The sequence below is a fragment of the Diospyros lotus genome, chromosome 2, assembly GCF_014633365.1.
Source record: "Diospyros lotus cultivar Yz01 chromosome 2, ASM1463336v1, whole genome shotgun sequence".
Lineage (NCBI taxonomy): Eukaryota > Viridiplantae > Streptophyta > Magnoliopsida > Ericales > Ebenaceae > Diospyros > Diospyros lotus.
This window is the reverse complement of record NC_068339.1, coordinates 14,661,812-14,669,923: the sequence shown is the minus strand read 5'-3', so window position 1 is coordinate 14,669,923 and position 8,112 is coordinate 14,661,812. Positions and strand designations below refer to the sequence as shown.

The window sequence follows — 8,112 nt, the reverse complement described above, 5'->3', positions numbered from 1 at the left end:
AGGATTTTCACTTGGTGCCAGTACACCGACGCGGTGGATGTGCCCAAGTCCCATGGGAGTATACTATAGACTACATGCCATGGTATAAGCGTATCACCCGTTGATTAATTCAAAACCCTGCACATGGTTTGACAGAGATGGTCAAGTTAGAGTCACCATGACTGATGTGGTAAGATTAAAATTTTAAATGTAATTTTTTTAATATATTATATTTAAGTATTGATATTAGAAATAATTGTATCTTGCAGTGCATCAAGGCGGCATTATCTACTCTCACTCACATCATATAAGGTAAACCCTTAGTGGAGGTGGATGCATGGAGACGGACGTGTTTTAAGGTATATGGTATTCTATCCACTTGTAGTAGGTCTCATGCCATGACATCATCCTATAGTGATTGTGATGCTGGGCCGTTGACATCTTGGCCCGTACGTTTCTAGCCCTTAACGTTTATATATCCACAATCTACTACTATCACATCATCTCCAGGATCGAGTATTGTAATACCCCATTTCGACCTAAGATTGCCATGTAAATTAGATGAATTTAAAATATCGAAAAGCAGGTTTGATAGTAAAATAGGTCACCGAATTGATCGTAGAGAGTGCCCTGGAACTTTGATATATAAGGAAAATGATATGATATTGACGATCATCCCGAGATAGGATTTATGGTATTAAAAGAAATCAGAATCAAGATTGTTTTCGATACAACTATGATTTAGGTTGAAAAATTGAATCATCGTAGGGGACTTCCAGAAAGTCAACAGAACCCTAGGGAAGTTCCGGTTTTGCATAAGAATCAACTCTAAAATGATTTCAATATGAAACAAGGGTCCCATGAGAGCGTTGGGACAAAAACGTACTTATCAAGTAAATCTTAAATTATTAATTTTTTATTTTAAGTATCTCAATTATTATTAATTTAATATTTGAGGATATAATTGTAATTATGCAATGCCTAGAGTGGGATTAAGAATTTAATTGAGGAATTTATAATGAATTTTAATAAATTATACATTATGCATAGTATATTATATAAACTATATATATATGTATATGTCTGTGAGTGTGTTCGTGGTGGGCAAGAATTCTACAATAAATATATTTATATATATATACATATTATGCAAGTGAATGGGTGGAGGCCAAGCTTTGTGTGTGATGCCCAAGTGAAGCGGTAGGCAAACATACCATTAAAATAATGCATATGATGCTTGGTCACCAAGAGAGAAAAGCCTATAAATAGGCTTAAGCGTAATAGGCAGAAGGTGGGGAAGGAAGAGATGAAGGAAAAAGGAGAAAAAGAAAGGAAGAGAATGAGGAAAGCAAGGAAGAAAAAGGAAAGGAAAGAAAAGAGAAAAATAGTATAAATTTTTTTAAAAATTCTAGAAATTTATTTAAATCTCGAGGAACGTGTTAGGCTCAAAATTTAGTAGCTCAGCACTAGAGTCGAGGTTGAGCTTGAATTTCGAGGCATTCTGAATTGCATTTAAGGTGAGTGGTTTACTGTGAATGTTCTTACTTAAAAACTTGGTTTATTTTGGATGGTTCGACCCTATACATGATTTGTTTATACAAATGAGTTGACTTATGATAGGTTGTTTGCATACAGATGATTCATCCAAAGTGGTTATTTACATGTGCATTGAATTTTATATTTTAAATTATGTGCATGCAAATGTTGAGTTTACATGATGCATGATTTGTGTTGTGGCATTGGTATGTTTATGTGTGGTCCATGTGGGATGTGGGTTGTCAACCTGTGTGTAGCACTTAAGTGATAGCACTCAGGATGCGTGCCAAGGATTAATGCTATGTGACCCACTTGAGACGGACTGAGACGGACTTCACCCTACGGTACTCAAGTGGCGGGGCTGAGAGTTGACACCACGCTAGGTTTCTTTGAGAAATAGCATTATTGCCTAGGTGGACGTTAATTCCGAAGATAATGTTTGTAACGCCCCATTTTCTCACAACGAGCGTTAACTCGAGATTTCGGGAATATTTTTTTTTTCTTCAACATCACAACATAAACCTCTTGACATACATACCCTCATCATAGACATTTCCCGACAATCCTGATCGTACCTTCTCAGCATATCAAATTTAAAAATTAATAGACTAAGACAGGTATTATCAATCACATCAGCGGAAGCAAGATCAAAACCTCAATGATATATATATCCGACAAATTTCTCTTACAATAACCAAATCGATGTTTCACATGAAAATATCAAAATATTACATTATCCTTGAACATCGTAATCATAGACAAAAACCTACGAAAACTGAACATAACAGCTACATCTCGACGACATTCTTTCCCTTGGCGCCACTGCTTTTACCTGGAACGTTTGAATATTCCAAGGACATAGTCCAAATTAGATGCTGAATCATCTAAGTGAGAATTCAAAAACATTTTCATACAGGAATGCAAAATCATATGCATAAAACCGATAAATCCTGACATGCACCAGCCTAAGAGAATCCCACACAGCATTTAACCCTAACCGGGGAAAATGCAATCTCTCTAAAGGCGACACGACCACACCGACCCATTGGCAAACCAATCCTGCTTAAGAGGGACAACCTCGACATATGAAACCGGGAATCACCCCATTGTCATCATTAGGCTTTACGCTCCAGCTCAAAAGCATTCCAAAACCCAACGCAACCCTAGCCCCAAGAGTGTCACACCAGCACTATCCTCGGAATCGACGTCACCTCGGCATTAATGCTATTGCTCAAAGGAACCTGGGGTGGTGTCCACTCGCAGCCCCGCCACTTGAGCCAACAACCGGGGTGGTGTCCACTCTCAGCCCCACCACTTGGGTCCCGTAGGGTGAAGTTCGTCTCAGCCCCGTCCCAAGTGGGTCACCTAGCATTAATCATAGGTACGCATCCCGAGTGCTGTCACTCTGGGCTACGTCACAAGTTACCAACCCACGTCCCACATGGACGACACAAAACAAGCCAATGTCGAAAATCATAACATGCATCACTTAAAATCATAACATGCGTCACACTACAAGAAAACAGTCAATTTGAGACGGATTTAGAGACGGATTTACAGTTAGAGACGGATTTTGGGCCGTCGCTAAAACCTTCGTCGGTAAATTTGAGACGGCTTTTGAGACCGATCAGAGACGGATTTAGAGACGGATTATTTCCGTCTCTATTTGAGACGGATTTAGAGACGGATTATTTCCGTCTCTGTTTGAGACGGATTTAGAGACTGTTTTTTTTCGTCTCTGTTTGAGACTGATTTAAAGACGGATTTAGAGACAGACGTTAGAGACGGATTTAGAGACGGATTATTTCTGTCTCTATTTGAGACGGATTTAGAGACAAACGTTAGAGACGGATTTAGAGACTGTTTTTTTCCGTCTCTGTTTGAGACTGATTTAGAGACGGATTTTTTCGTCTCTATCAGAGACGGATTTAGAGACAGATTTGGAGAGGAATTCTTGAAGCAATTTGAGATGGATTTAGAGACGGATTTTTTCTGTCTCTATTTGAGACGGATTTAGAGACAAACGTTAGAGACGGATTTAGAGACTGTTTTTTTCCGTCTCTGTTTGAGACTGATTTAGAGACGGATTTTTCCGTCTCTATCAGAGATGGATTTAGAGACGGATTTGGAGAGGAATTCTTGAAGCAATTTGAGACGGATTTAGAGACGGATTTTTTCTGTCTCAAAATCCGTCTCTATTTTAAATTTAATTAAAAAAATATCTTTATAAAATTTTATATATAAACCTGATATACACAGTATAAATAATGCAAAAACCTGATATAAACAGTATTAGATCCATACAATATTAAATTCATACAAAAAATCCGTACAATATTAAATTCATACAAGAAATCCATACAACATTAATAAAACACATTGTCCATGAACAATAAAAATAATACAATGTAATATCTATCCATGGCAATGGCGGATCCTCCTAATGATCCGAAGGATTTGAGGGCGGTAGTAATCTTTCTTCTATGTCTAACAAACGATGGGTCAATGGTTGTATAGCTGTGCTAACAGCTTGTTGAATTTGGTCAGCAAGTGAGATAGACGACGACTGTGGAGGCGATGGCGATGGTGACAACATATGATAAGATCCGGGAATAACGTATGCTTCTGACCCCATCCCATATACACGACCCTTCTTTTTCCCGCCTGCAACCTCTAACCATAATGATGTCTCATCAAAAGCTGGCTGCGAGGGCTGTCCGGCAACGTCACTATCTTCTGTTGGGCCAACTGCTGATGATTGTAATGATGCATCATGTTGGCGCAACTGGAAGTCAGCCTGCAAGTACATGGAATAAGTTATACTATCAAAACTGTCAGTTAAGAATAATAGAATATAAGACACAAGTATTGTTGTATATTTACATAAGTTTCATCAGATCTACTATCAACAAATCCTGATTTATCCTTCCTTTGGTGTGTCGCAATAAATAATTCGGCCTGTGTAGGTGGGCGACCAAGTAGCTTAGACTGCAAAGGACAAAATAGTCTACTGCTCCATGCACAATGTAGAACAAAACAGTGAAAATTTGAAAAAAAAAAAAAAAAAAGAAGCCAAAAGAAGAATGAAGGCAGAACAGAGAAGACAAAGACAAAACAAGAATGAAGAAGAAGAGGAATAGACAGAATGTTATAATTTTTAAAGCTAATAAATGTAAAGCTTTAATGGAAAATATAGAAATAGAGACAAGAAAAGAGAACAACCACTCGGTGGAATTCAAAATCTCATAATAAAAAATAGAAAAGTTAAGAGCCATGTCTGATTGGATGAGTGGGGGCCAGATATGTTGTAGCAATACTAGTGGCAGCCTGCAGCATAAAATATCAACAAATATTGCAAGTCTGGTAACCACAACAAAGAGAAGAAAGGTACACTGAACAAATTTTAGAACCTTGAAAGAAGTGACACTCAAGACATAAAAGGCAATCCACCAAGGAAGTATAAATGTAAAACCTCATAAGCCTTGAGTGAATTATCTGCCACCTCCTTATGATCATTTCCAGTCTTAAACTCAACTAAGTAACGAAAGTAATCTCCCTTCCTGGAATGCCATAAAGAATATATTGCAAATCACCACTTTAGAATTGAAATATATGTCACGAACTCATGCATGCTTAATCTATCAAACACTATATATCCACCTCAAGCACTGTGGGATTTAGGAATACATGCTCGTGCAAAAAAGAAGCTTTTCCTCATCAGGCTATATATTTGAAATAATTTTTTGTGAAATCTTTAAAGTATGTTTAATGTAACCAAAAAAATGCAAAACAACCAAGTTGCACCAAGAACATGAAATAGCTAAGTGAAGAAACAAGTGTTATTACAAGTTTCACACATACGTGTTGTATATAAAAAGGTCTATTAATAAACAAATAAAAATTTTAAATTCTATATTTTTGAATTTTGAATTAAAAAGTTCAAAGAAGGAAAGCCAAATAAATGTACATCTACATTGATTTACTTTTATAATTACTTTTCAACTTTCCTATTTCTTTTAAACATAAAATGTGATTCTAATTTGTTCAAATGATGGATATGCAAGATTCCACTATGGATACAAATGTTCACAGAGGTGTCCAAATTTGGGGGGCAAAATAAAAAATAATACAATGTTTGGATGAGTGTGATGCGAATTTTGGAAAATTATCAAAAATATGTGGCACATTCCTAAAGTGTTTGTGCTTCTGAATGGACATCAAAACTGTGGTCCTACTTGCTACATTCACACAATATTAATACAATGTTTGGATGAGTGTGCTGCGCATTTTGGAAAATTATAAAAAATATGTGGCTCATTCCTGAAGTGTTTGTGCTTCTCAATGGACATCACAACTGTGGTCCTAAAATTGCTACATTCACACAATATGCATATACCGATTATTCCAATTGTTGGGGATTAGTGAGCCCCTGAAAGATTCAATCAAAGAGGACCTAATCTCTTCTTAGTTGAGACTCTCAAAGTAAATTTCTCCAATAATCTCAACCATAATAAATATTATCCATCTGCCTCTAAAATCATGGAAAGCTCATAACATGAGAACTAGAATATATTTAACCCCAAAAAGATACAAAAAGAACTCACATCTTATAATAGAAAACTTTTGATTCTCTGGTTGAAGATGATGAGAGGAGATGGTCATCAATGACAGACAAGATGTCTTTGCACATCTTTGTGAGTTCTTCTTCAACCCTCTGTCAATATCCTTTATCCTCTTCACATTTTGTTCATGCCCCTTACCCCCCTCCTTTTGCTTATCCTTTTGCTCAATCGAAGACAATATGCACCAGGAGGCCCTTCTCACCCCAGTAACATTCTTGTACCACATGGATACCAGACTCCTCTCCTCAGCAGTCTTCCACATCCGATTTAACAACTTTCTTCATTGCTTCAACCATCTCTGCAATAATCGTAGATTCAAAGGAAATATACAAGCATTGAACTCAACCAAATAAATCGAAGTTCAAGTCATTTCCACCAAATATTAGGCCCTGTTGAGTTTTAGAGAACATTTTTTAGTTTTCAACTCCAATTTTATAATTAAAAATATTCCAACATTTTTTGTTTCAAAATGTCATAGTATTCATTTCTCAAAAAAATTTAGATAAATTACAAACATGTTCACAATGATAGATCATTCGCACAAATAACAATTGAAAATGCAAGATCAATTATATTTTTTGGTTGTCATCAAATACGATAATGATTACATTGAAATAAATTTTATTTTGTTACAGATATTAAATAGGTGAATAAATTTGATTTTGGTAGACAAGATCAATTATATTTTTAATGGTGATTTCATAATTTCTTAAACCATAATTAAAAGCAAGTGAAAAACCAAATTCATAGCTAGCAAAGCAAGTGACCACTAGCAAGGACAATGATTCTGGAACACAAATTAATAGCTAGCAAGTGAAAAACTCCAAGCAATCCCAAAAAATTAAAAGGAAATGAAAAAACAATTATGCTTAACAAAGATGTTTTCGTGGCTAATCAACACACACACGCACGCGCACACACACACATATATATATAAAGAGAGAGAGAGAGAGATGGGAGGTATGTAGCTCTGGTTCTAGTTAATTTTCTTGTTCATTCTTTCTCTTCTCTTTGCTTGTGGATTAAATCTCTAGTTTGTTGTGGAGAATTTGAGTTGTAATTTGTCAGCTTGGTGTGGTCCAAAGGGACTTAGAAGTAGAGATATATACATATATATATATATACAGAAAGAGAGAGAGAGATTATAGGAGGATGATATACATTGATTTGAGTTCTAGTACTGTAAATTTGCTGCTTTTATCCACATTAGAAAATGATACCCAGCAAAACAAAACAAAAGGGAAATAGTTATTTTTTTCTTTTTCTTTTTCTATTTTTTTTCTTTTTTCAATTATAAGTCTCTCTCCCTCTCTGCTAAGGCAGTAAACCAAATATTTATTGAAAACAGCTCCTATTAGGGCAGACTTTTGGGTAAAAGAGTGAGAATGTTCTTACTACCCGTGTGTTGGACTTGGAGGAATAGGAATCCAGTTAATGAATGCACTTCTAATCCCACTATCAGTCAGTCTATTCTATTGTAGTTTTTAAGATATGAAAGGCAGTCAGTCTGTCTATTCTATTGATATCAAATCAAATCTTATAAATGTTGGATATGTTTTAATTTTAATGATAAAAAAAAAAAATATTCTTTAATGGAAGTAGCTAGCATTAGTGCAATTCATGAAATGCAACATGAAGTGTGTGTGGAATTGAATTGATGGGTGCAATGCAAGTGAAAGCAGAATATTCTTGATAGATACCGCAAAACTTAAAAAAGTAATTATGAACGACTATATATATATATATAAGGTGAAATAACTCCCTAAGTACTCTTAAAAAAATGATTTGGACTCTCTTAATTAATTATTATACAATTTTCTTAATCTATGATCTTAAAAACAAATTCAACAGTTAAAAATTATACGAAACATGGTACCCCCAATTAATCGATCTCATGCGAATCGATAAAGATCATTGCCCCATTGCTAAACGTACGTGTATTGTGCTGTGAGTTCTTACATGACCAGTCAAGCAT

The 8,112-nt window shown here is 35.6% G+C and overlaps 1 pseudogene; it reads right to left on the bottom strand.

The window, feature by feature from the left end:
• Positions 1–3,955: 3,955 nt before the first annotated feature.
• Positions 3,956–6,433, bottom strand: LOC127794662 (14-3-3 protein 7-like; annotated as a pseudogene).
• Between the last annotated feature and the right edge of the window lie 1,679 nt (positions 6,434–8,112).